Below are 12,080 nucleotides of genomic sequence, written 5' to 3' on the forward strand. Positions count from 1 at the left end.
CAGTGGTTGAGAGTCCGCCTGCCGATGCAGGGGATACGGGTTCGTGCCCCGGTCTGGGAGGATCCCATATGCCGCGGAGCGGCTGGGCCCGTGAGCCATGGCTGCTGAGCCTGCGCATCCGGAGCCTGTGCTCCGCAACGGGAGAGGCCACAACAGTGAGAGGCCCGCGTACCACAAAAAAAAAAAAAAAAACTGATAGAATTGAGAGGAAAAATAGATAACTCTACAGTTACATCTGGAGACTTCAACATTCCTCTCTCAACAATTGATAGGACAACTAGACAGAATGTCAGCAAAGATATAGAACTCAACAATACTATCAACTAAAACGATCTAAACAACATTTAGAGAACACCCCAGACAGCAATAGCATAACACACATTTTTTTTAACTGTCAGAGAACATATACCAAGATAGACCATATCCTGGGTCATAATACAAACCTCAAAAAAAATTAAAAGCACTGAAATTATACAGTGTGTTCTCTAATCACAATGGAAGCCAACCAGAAATTCATAACAAAAAGATAACAGGAAAATGTCCAAACACTTGAAGACTAAACAACACACTTCTAAATAACCCATGGGTCAAAGAGGAAGTCACAAGGGAAGTTAAAAAATTATATTGAGCTGAATTAAAATGAAAATACAATGTATCAAAATTTGTGAGAACAGCTAAAGCAGTGCTGAGAGGAAAGTTTATAGCACTAAATATGTACATTAGAAAAGAGGGGTGACTTCCGTGGTGGCGCAGTGGTTAAGAATCTGCCTGCCAGTGCAGGGGACATGGGTTCAATCCCTGGTCCAGGAAAATCCCACATGCCACGGAGCAACTAAGCCCATGCACCACAACTACTGAGCCTGCGCTCTACAGCCCGTGAGCCACAACTACTGAGCCCATGTGCTGCAACTACTGAAGCCTGTTCACCTAGAGCCCATGCTCTGCAACAAGGGAAGCCACCGCAATGAGAAGCCCACGCATCGCAACGAAGAGTAGCCCCTGCTCGCCGCAACCAGAGGATGCCCTTGCACAGCAACAAAGACCCAAAGCAGCCAAAAATAAATTAATTAAAAATAAATAAATTTTTAAAAAAACCATAGTGGGATGGTTCACTACATACCTATAAAAATGGCTAAAATAAAAAAGAGCGACAACACCAAATGTTGGTGAGGATGAGGAGAAACTGGATCACTCACATATTGCTGATGGGAATGTAAAATGGTACAGCCACTTTGGAAAACAATTAGGCAGTTTTCTAAAAAATTAAATATTCAAATACCATATGCCCCAACAGTTGTCTTCCTGGATATTTATTCCAGAGAAATGAAGATTTCTGTTCACAGAAAAACCTGTACACCAATGTTTATAACACCTTTATTCTTAATGGCCAGAACCCAGAAACAGCCCAGATGTTCTTCAACCTTCTCTGAGCATGTTTACTGTCAGTCTATGTGGATGACCTTTATCAGGTTGAGAAGTTCCTTTTCCTTCCTGTTTAGATTGCTAAGATTTTTATCATAAGTGGATGTTGAATTTGTCAAATGCTTTTATATATATACATGTGTATATATATATACATATATATAAAAATGATTATATGGCTTATGTCAATGTAGTGAATTATATTGATTAATTTTTTTTTTTTTTTTTTTTGTGGTACGCGGGCCTCTCACTGTTGTGGCCTCTCCCATTGTGGAGCACAGGCTATGGATGCGCAGGCTCAGTGGCCATGGCTCACGGGCCCAGCCACTCCGCGGCATGTGGGATCTTCCCGGACCGGGGCACGAACCCGTGTCGCCTGCATCGGCAGGCGGACTCTCAACCACTGTGCCACCAGGGAAGCCCTATACTGATTAATTTTTAAAATGTTAAACGTATCTTGTATTTCTGTGATAATTCCAACTTGGTCATGATGCATTATACTTTTTATATATTACTGGATTTGATTTGATAGTATATTGTTAAGAATTTTTGTGTCTATATACATGAGGGATATTGAACTGCAATTTCCTTTTCTTGTAGTATCCTTGTCTGGTTTGGTAATAGAGTAATGCTGACCTTATCAAATGGGTTGAGAAGTATTCATTCCTTTTCTATCTCCTGAAAGAGTTTGTATAAAATTGATATTATTGTTTCCTTAAATGTTTGATATAATTCACTTATTAATATTTGAATCTTCCCTCTAACCCTCAATCCCTCTGTCAATATGGTAGGTACTTAGTACATGTGGAATGAATAAATTTGTGCTTCTAGACCAAGGGTTGCAAGTTCAGTTGACTTCAAGACTGGACCAGTAACAGAAATAGGTGAAACAGCTGAGTACTATAGGGAGTGGTGGGGTCTGTGGCTAAAAAGCAAAGCATTCAAATTCAAACTTTATCCACAAATAACAAATGCTGGAAAAGTGTGTGGAGAAAAGGGAAGCCTCCTACACTGTTGGTGGGAATGTAAATTGGTGCAGCCACTATGGAAAACAGTATGGAGGTTCCTCAAAAAACTAAAAATAAAGTTGCCATATGATCCTGCAATCCCACTCCTGGGCATATATCTGGAGAAAACCATAATTAGAAAAGATACATGCACCCCAATGTTCACTGCAGCACTATTTACAATAGCCAGGACATGGAAACAACCTCAATGTGCATCGACAGATGAATGAATAAAGATGTGGTACATACATACAATGGAATACTACTCAGCCATAAAAAAGAATGAAATAATGCCATTTGCAGTAACATGGATGGACTTAGAGATTATCATACTAAGTGAAGTAAATTAGACAAAGATAAGTATCATATGATATCACTTATATGTGGAATCTAAATATGACACAAATGAACTTATCTACGAAACAGAAAGAGACTCACAGACATAGAGAACAGACTTGTGGTTGCCAAGGGGGAGGGGGTTGGGAGAGGGACAGACTGGGAGTTTTAGATTAGCAGATGAAAACTATTATATATAGGATGGATAAACAACAAGGTCCTCCTGTATAGCACAGGGAACTCTATTCAATATCCTGGGATAAACCATCATGGAAGAGAATATGAAAAAGAATATATATATGTATAACAATCACTTTGCTGTACAGCAGAAATGAACACAACATTGTAAATCAACTGTACTTCAAAAATATAAATTTTTTTTTTTTTTTTTTTTTTTTTTTTTTTTTTTTTTTTTTTTTTTGCGTTATGTGGGCCTCTCACTGTTGTGGCCTCTCCCGTCGCGGAGCACAGGCTCCGGACGCACAGGCCCAGCGGCCATGGCTCACGGGCCCAGCCGCTCCGCGGCATGTGGGATCCTCCCAGACCGGGGCACGAACCCGTGTCCCCTGCATCGGCAGGCGGACTCTCAACCACTGCGCCACCAGGGAAGCCCCAAAAATATAAATTTTTTAGAGAACAAATTCAAACTTTAAAAAACTTATCTGTGGATCTTGCCTGTAGACCTTTGGTTTGCAACCCCTATAAACACTTCTAATTCCATATTTTCTTAAGACATGGAGGCAACGGTAGAGGACAGTATGAGCTGAATCATACTGAGAAATTTAAAATGTATAGATGTGGCTCTGTTTGGTGCTCTCCTCACATTGATTCACCCTCCTACCTTGCCTCATTTCTCTTCTCTCTCACTCTTACTACCCTGGGATTGCAGGCTTCCAATAAAGCATGAGCATGTTTAGAAAGAAAGTGGGGGAGGGGAGAGTTATGACACCATGCAGCCATTACCCAGCAAAGTGTTAGGGATTTATCTAAAGGGATAGAGAGATAAGAAATGCCTGGTGGTGTTCTTATCAATCCAGGCCCAGCTAGGATTCTTGCTGGCAGTGTGAAGTGTTGGGGCAGCATTTCCGGGCCAGCCAGCCACAACTGCGCATGAGCTGGAATTCTCTCTCTTGGTGCCTTTGCTCACACCCCCCCAGGGTTTGGGGGACAGATTCATTGAGAAGAGGTCACAGTACTTGTAGTCATTCATTCCTAGGCTGCTGGAGCCACTCTCCCCCGCCTCTTCACCTTCTGAGTCTCACTCATAGAAAGGGTCAATCCACAAATTTTGGCTGCATGTCTGTCCCAGGCGGGGCCATGTGCTGGGTGCTCAGAATGGAGCCAGACACAGCCCTGCCCAGGACGACTCAGGACTGGGCATCATCAGCATAAAGGCTAGAGACCATCAAAGAAAAATATGATGAAATAAACTCATGCTCTGTTTCTAAAGGCAAGGAAATGTGTTCTACATTTTGGAAATCTTTCCATTCAACACCGTCAAAATAAAGAAGCAAAGGCTTGTTGCTGGAAGGGATTAGCTTCAAAACTGGGGAAAAATAGCTCATGTGGGACTGGCTTTGTTCCAAACACACTTGATCAATGAGTGGTTACTGCGTGGTGTTTTTAAAGGGAGTTAAAATGTTGTCCTACTAGAGCACAGAGGGTCATAGGGCACCATGGTCCCTAGTTTTAAGTCTTGGTGATGACTTCAGTGTTTCAAACAAAAATTTTTTTTTGGTGGGGCAGATCAGATCTAAAGTCTTACTAATTCTGTATAACTCTGAACAAATCCTTACCTGTCTTTCTAAAGTACATCTCCTATCTTTATGGGTTGTTTCATTTCTCCATCGCAGTTTAAAAAATATATTTTGAATTTTCTCTGGCTTCAGAATGAAGTCATAAGACCTCAGAATTGCCAACAGATGCTCTCTTTCTAGAACGTGGGTGTGCAGGGAAGTTTTATTAAAGTGATTTTTGTTTGCAGAAAAAGATTAGACATGTATAAAACCTGCCGTAAAAAGTACACACATACTCCGGGGAATGTCTCAGATTTGATTTCAGGGTTCACTATTGCATAGATAATGATAGTTTTTCATTTATAAACTTTTTTTTTTTTTTTTTGGTTTGGGCTTGTTTTTTGTGTGTTTGACCTATGTCCCCACTGTGATCCTAAATTGCCAAAACTTAAACATGGAAAACCGGTATTAGAGATTAGGCATAAAATTAGGCATAAAATTATGAGATCACATACCTCCAAAGATTTTCATGCCTTTTGGAAAGTCTCAGTTCCAGTGCTCTTTAATGCCAGTAATGAACATGGGCTGGGAGCAGTGTAGGTTGTTAAAAGTACTTGCCAAACATACTTCTAAAGCTTAACCCCATTAAGGGGAAAAGAAAAAAAAAAAAGAAATAGTATTAAAGCTCCACATTGGCTTGAAAGCAATCTGCCCAATGACTGGCCTCCAAATGTTTCTCATTAAGTACCTCCCCCAAGGGCAAGACTAGGACTCATTCATTTCTTAATTTCCAGTCCCTAGCTCAGTGTCAGACAACGTTAGATGCTCAGTAGATATCAGCTGAATGGATTATTTGAAAACATGTGACGTTAAGAGGCGTGTTAAAAGGATGATGGGTCCCCAAGAGTAGGATCCATACTCCAGGGCAAAGGATGCTGCGCTGTCTTTCACTTCCAAGGTGGACTTTTGGAACTCTCAGCAGAGGTAGTGCCTTGAAATCCAAGAAGCTGCCCTGTCTGGAGGAAGGCACTCCAGAAGAGCAAGAAGAGAGTCTGATGCTGCTGAGTTCCTGGGTGGGGCCTGGGCGCTACTCCCTGTTCCTCCCTCAGAATGCACTGGGGGCAGTGGAATCCCAAGAGAAGTTCTGGGGAATCCTGAAGTGGAGGGACCTTACCCTCTTGGAGGCCCTTCGCGGTGGAGTGGAGGTTACTGCCTGGAGGTTGGTGCAGAGAGGAGTTACTGGTGGCTTCCGTCTAGAACAGTCTTCTCTCTTCCCCAGGTGGTTCTCACCTGTTCTTCAGGACTCCAGTCAGATGCTCCCTCTCTGGGAAGGCTACCCTACCCCCCAGTGTGGGTTATCTGTCTCCTCTCCTCTGGGTCTCCTGGTTCCCCATGTGTCCATCTACCATAAACAAATCACATGATATTGCAATCGTGTTGCATTCATAGCCTGTGAGCTCCTTTGGGAGGGACCATGTCTCCAGGCATCACTGTGTCTCTGTGATCAGAACAGGGTGTTCCTGGGCCCCCACTGCCCCTCCCTCTACCCACTCCAATTTATCAAGTTTCTGTTGAAGATTATGTATTTTCCCCATCCCCACTCATACCCCCAGCTGCTTTAAATATTTTTCTTTGTGTTTGTTTTTCAACAGTTTGATTATTCGGTATTTAGAATGTGGTTTTCTTTGTGTTTACCGTGTTTTGGATAAATTGAGCTTCCTGAATCTGTGGGTTGGCATCTTTCATTGCTTTGGGGAAATTCTTGACCATAATCTGAGTATTGTTTTTGCTGCCCACACCCACCCGTTTTTCTGGGGCTACAATTACATGTATGTTGGACCTTTTGACTATGTCCCATAGGTCTTCTATCCTCTTTTAAAACCCATTCTTCTATTTTTTTCTATGTTTCAATTTACATATTTTTATTGATTTATCTTTGATTTCATTTTTCTTGTGTTCTACTATGTCTAATCTGTTGTTGAACCTTTCCCTTCAGTTCTTTTTTTTTTCTTTGGCTGTGTTGGGTCTTTGTTGCTGTGCACAGGCTTTTCTCTAGTTGCGGCAAGCGGGGGCTACTCTTTGTTGCGGTGGACTGTCTTCTCATTGCGGTGGCTTCTCTTGTAGCGGAGCACAGTCTCTAGGCACGCAGGCTTCAGTAGTTGTGGTGCGTGGACTTAGTTGCTCCTTGGCATGTGGGATCGCCCCGGACCAGGGATTGAACCCGTGTCCCCTGCATTGGCAGGCAGATTCTTAACCACTGCGCCACCAGGGAAGTCTCTCCCTTGAGTTCTTAATTTTCCAGTTCTGGAATGTCAGTTTGGTTATTTGGTTCTTTTTTCTCTAAAGAGTCCAATTTCCTATTGAAAATCTACCTTTCATTATTTTGCCTATGTTTTCCTTTGGTTTCCTTGACATATGCATAATTATTATTTTAAAGATCTTGTCAGCTAACTTCCATATCTGGATCAACGGTGGTTATGTATCCTTTGCTAGTCTTTTCTCTTCATTCCTTACCATATTTTCTTCACTCTTTTCAGGTATAGTAATTTTAATTGAAAGCTGAACATTGTGTAGGGAAAGCAAGGAGGCTCCAGGTGACTTTATTCTCCTCTAGGGATGGTTTCTTCTCAGCTCTTAAAAATATTCCTGCTTGGGCTTCCCTGGTGGAGAAGTGGTTGAGAGTCCGCCTGCTGATGCAGGGGACACGGGTTCGTGCCCCGGTCTGGGACGATCCCACATGCCGCGGAGCGGCTGGGCCCGTGAGCCATGGCCACTGGTCCGGTGCGTCCGGAGCCTGTGCTCCGCAATGGGAGAGGCCACAACAGTGAGAGGCCCGCGTACCGCAAAAAATAAAGAAAAAAATTCCTGCTTATGTGAAAAAAAGCTAAATACAAAACTGTCCCTGGGCTTCCCTGGTGGTGCAGTGCTTAAGAATCTGCCTGCCAATGCAGGAGACACAGGTTCGAGCCCTGGTCCAGGAAGATCCTACATGCCTCGGAGCAACTAAGCCCGTGCACCACAACTACTGAGCCTGCACTCTAGAGCCCGCGAGCCACAACTACTGAGCCCGTGTGCCTAGAGCCCGTGCTCTGCAACAAGAGAAGCCACCACAATGAGAAGCCCGTGCACCGCAACGAAGAGTAGCCCCAGCTCGACACAACTAAAAGAAAGCCCGCACGCAGCAACAATGACCCAACGCAGCCAAAAATAAATAAATGTATTAAGAAAAGAAAAAACCAAAAAACTCTCCCTATTGGATAAATGGTATGAGAGCCTTTTCACCTCAGTCCAACCAGAAACTGAGCAGGGAAGGGGCTGAGTTGCAGTTTGAGTCATACTCAGTGTGTCTCTGGGGCGTCCCTGTTCCCAGGTCATGCCCTCCTGAGCTTTCGACTGGACACCTGCTGGGCTTTGTCTGCCAGCCCCGAGAGACTACAGGACAGTCAGCTCTCCTACATCCTGCCCAAGTAGCTTCAACATCCACTACTACATGGTACATGGAGGCTGGCTGCATTTGGACGTAGGTCCCCTCCCAGGCTGGGCTTTTGTGTCCTAAGCCTCACTCTGCCTTTCCAATTTCCTTCTGGTTCCCTGGACCCCTGCACAGCTCCAGAACTCAGCAAATGCGCCCCCCAGGATGCGCTGTGCATCCAAACCCCCTCAATTTTCCTTGCCCCGCTCTCCCGTGTGACCACCGGATACTAATGGGCTTCCCCTTCCTCTGGCCAAGTCTCCCAGCCAAGAGCAGCCCCATCCTCAGTCCTCAGAAAGAACAAGGGTTAGAGATTGTCAGCTTCTCTCAGGGTCTCCCAGCTCTAGAATTTAATCTAATCTAAGCCTCATTGCTTCCACGACTTTTTGGTGCCTTTAAAAATATGATTTTTGTAATTTATCCAGCTTTTCGAATTGAGGCGATGGGAACATTGGCCTGTTACTCCAGTTTAAAAAGCAGAAAAAGAATGTCTCCTACATAGTTTATCCACATACTTGCTTTTTTAAAAAAATACAAGTCATGCTTAAGTGAAAAAACTAAATACGCAATTGTATAGACGCTGTGATTACAGCTGTAAAACTCCTTCGTGCAAATGAACAAGAACTAGAGGGGAATGCGGAAAAATGAAACTAATGGGATGGGGCAGTGGGGTTGTCCATTTTTCTTGGCCTTCTGGTTTCTGTTAATATGATTAAAACGTGGTTTATAGAATTTTCAAAAATATTATTTTGGAAACCCATGCTTGGCTGTGTAGCTCCGCCTGAGGTCTGCTTCCAAGATGGTGTCCCAGGTTCTTGTAAATGGGTCCCTTCCCTCACCTCCCATCCGTTCCCTGCTCTTTTGGACACCTGTCTGGCCCCTTCTTCCTCCTCACTGAGACTCTTAAAGAAGTTGGGGAGAAGTCACCTCGTTGACCCAGCGGGTCTCCTGCCCATTCCCTGATGCTTTAGTAGACAGAGCTCTGGGCTTGGAGCCAGGAGAGCTGGGGAGAAGGGAGCACAAGGCTCGGCTCTCAGGGGCTGCACGACGCCTGGTGAGCCCCTGGCCTTCCTGAGCCCCAGTTTCTCCATCTGTAAAGTGGGCACGGTATCCCTATCTCACAGTGTCGGTGAGGACTCAGGGCCACGCTGTGTGCGGCTGGCCAGAGCTTGGCTGAGTCTGCATTTGAGCCCTGGGATCCACAGACGTGAGCAGATGGCAGCTGTGGAGGCTCAGGTCGCTGGTGGGGGGACGCATAGGTGGTCCGGGCCGTGCTGGGCTGATCTGTTCAGATACATTCACAAGTCAGGCCTGTCTGTTCATGCCCCATACTTGCACGGGACACTACATATGGGTGATCGCAGGACAAACGTGCACTTTCTCCTGAGCAGGGGTCCCTGGGAGGAGCAGAGGGGGGCCCTGCCCAGTGGTGAGAGAGATGGGCAAAGGGTCGGCGCCAGGACAGGCTGGCCAGTGAGAGATCCAGGGCAGAGGACCCGGGGACATCCCGAGGAGGGCCGGGGAGAGGAGGCCTGCATCCCACCAGGCCCACAGACCACCCAACCTCGACCAATGTCAAACCCCAAAATCCCAGAGGGAGTGAAAGGTGTTTGGTTGTCTGAAACACGAGAACATGTAAAGTGTGTTCATAAATGAAGTCAGCCTCGTAAATTGTGAAATCCAAGACACAGGCTGACTTTTTCCCATGTTGGGGTAAACACTGCACTTTTCGTGTTAAGACTGAAACTAAAACCGAAGATAGAGTCGGAGCCCCCTGCAGCGGTCTCTTGGTGCCTTGTCAGATGTGTCTCTCAGATCCCAAAGCTTCTGTCTGTGGCCGTGGCAGGGGGGCCAGGAGGGGCGGTGCAGAGGTGGCCCACCCCCTCATTACACCGTTCCTGAGACAGTCGGGACACCTGGGGTAGCTTTTGAAGCGTGAGAATGGGCTTGCCAGGAGGAGGAGGGCCTGCAGGGGAGGGAATGGCAGCTCAGGCAAAGGAGGGATGTTTCATGACTGAATGGAAACTCCCTCCCCCATAGCAGCTGCTCCACGAAGGCAGGATTTTGTCTGTCTGGTTCATGTCTGCATGTAGGACAGTGCCTGGCACGTAGTAGGTACTCAATAAAATACTTGGCGAGTGAATGGATGAGTGAGCTGGGTGTGCAGAGAGAAGAGGCTGGAGAGGAAGCTGAAGGAAACAGGACAGTTTGTCCAGGGGCCTCATGTGGCAGTCTGAGGTCCTGGAAACGGTCCTGCAGACAGAGAGGAGGTAGCAGAGATGCAGCAAGATCTCTTCACTATCGCTCACTGTCCCGACACTGTGGGAGGGAGCAGCGGGCGTGGGGCTGACTGGACCCTGGGCAGTGTCGTGGCCACAGCCGCAAACATCGCAGCCCTCCAGGACAGCCCAGGGGTCTGGCCTGGTTTCTTGCTGTAAAGCTTGTGGTACGTGCAAGGCTTCTCCTGGCCACCCCTACCACATGGCCACACGGCAAGAGGAAGCGGGAAGCCATCCTGAGCAAAGCCAAGCTGCCCGAAGGAAGGTGAGGGGCCAGGCCCAGCAGCCAAGGTAGAGACATCGGAGGACGCCACCTTGCGCCCTGAGCACGGTGTGCACCTGGATGCTGGCGGTCATCCAACCCCCAGGGCCTCCCTCTGTAAAACGGCAGCTCCCAAGCGCACCAGCTTCTAGGAAGACCTCAGCTGATGATGTGCCAACACGTGGCACAGGACCTGGCCCTTGGTCAGGGCTCCATAAAGACATACCAGGATGTAGACGTACAGAGACGCCAGGCCCACCTGCAAAGGCCAAGGCCACTCTCCCAACCTTTGTTGTTCTTTCTGCCTTGGGCGTCTCTCCCCTCCCATCTCTGTCCATGGAATTCTTCATCCTCTCCCCAGCTCAAGTTTCCATGAAGCCTTCCAAGACCAGCTCTCCCTGCTACATCCTCCTCCCCCGCCCCCTCCGTCTCCTCCTCCATCAGAGCTAACACTTATCAGATGGTTCCATGTGCGAAGCACAGGTCTAGAAGCTTCACAAATGGTATCCAAGTTAATCCTCCCAGCACCGGTATGAGGGTGATGTCAATATCCTTTTTTTTTGAGGTACGCGGGCCTCTCACTGTTGTGGCCTCTCCCGTTGTGGAGCACAGGCTCCGGACGCGCAGGCTCAGTGGCCATGGCTCACAGGCCCAGCCGCTGTGCGGCATGTGGGATCTTCCCGGACCGGGGCACGAACCTGTGTCCCCTGCATCAGCAGGCGGACTCTCAACCACTGCGCCACCAGGGAAGCCCCCAATATCCTTTTTTTATAAAGAAGCCTCTGCAGCTCAGGGCAGGTAAGTGACTTGCCTAAGGGCATCCAGCCAGTGAGGGGTGGAGGCAGTGTGTTAACAGAGGTCTGTGAGGTCAAAGCTTGCTCTTAGCCATCAGGAGACACTGCCAGGAGTGAGACGGAGCTGTGGGGTCCTCTAACCTTGTCCCTTGGTGCTCTATGTGTGCAGGGGAATCCTGACCATCTTCCTTTAGGGTTTGCTTCACACACTGTCTCCATCCGGGAGACCTGGAGCTGAGTACCTTGAAAGCCAGGCCCAGGGCCCACTTGCCCAAATGCACCACCCACTCTCTTCCTTTTCTTGCCCACCTGGCAAACTTCTGGGCATGCCTGAGAGGCCCCCTGCTCCCTGCATCCTGCGTCTTCTCAGGGCACCTGTGGCCTCTCCGAGACTGTGAGCTCCCGGGAGCCGGGCCGGACACCTCCAGGCCTGGCACAGATCTGTGCTGAGTCTTTGTGAATGAACAAATCCAATCTCACATGGATTGATTCTGAAGTGGCCCTGGAGCTGGAGGGACAAGATTGAGCTTTGGTTTTGCTACTTAATTGCCGTGTGCTCCCAGCAAGTCCCTTCACCTATTTCAGCCTCAGTTTTCTCATCCATAGAAAGGGGGCAATTTGTGGCAAAGAGAGATGGAAGCGCTTCATAAACTTTGAGTTGTAAGGAGGGATGTTGGTGGCCTCAGGGAAGGCCTGGTGGGTCTGCTCCTTGTTAAGCAAAGCAGACACTTGGTAAGGCTCACAGCTATACAGATTGTCCTAAAATATGAAT

The sequence above is a fragment of the Hyperoodon ampullatus genome (genome assembly GCF_949752795.1).
Source record: "Hyperoodon ampullatus genome assembly, chromosome: 11".
In the NCBI taxonomy this organism is placed as follows: domain Eukaryota; kingdom Metazoa; phylum Chordata; class Mammalia; order Artiodactyla; family Ziphiidae; genus Hyperoodon; species Hyperoodon ampullatus.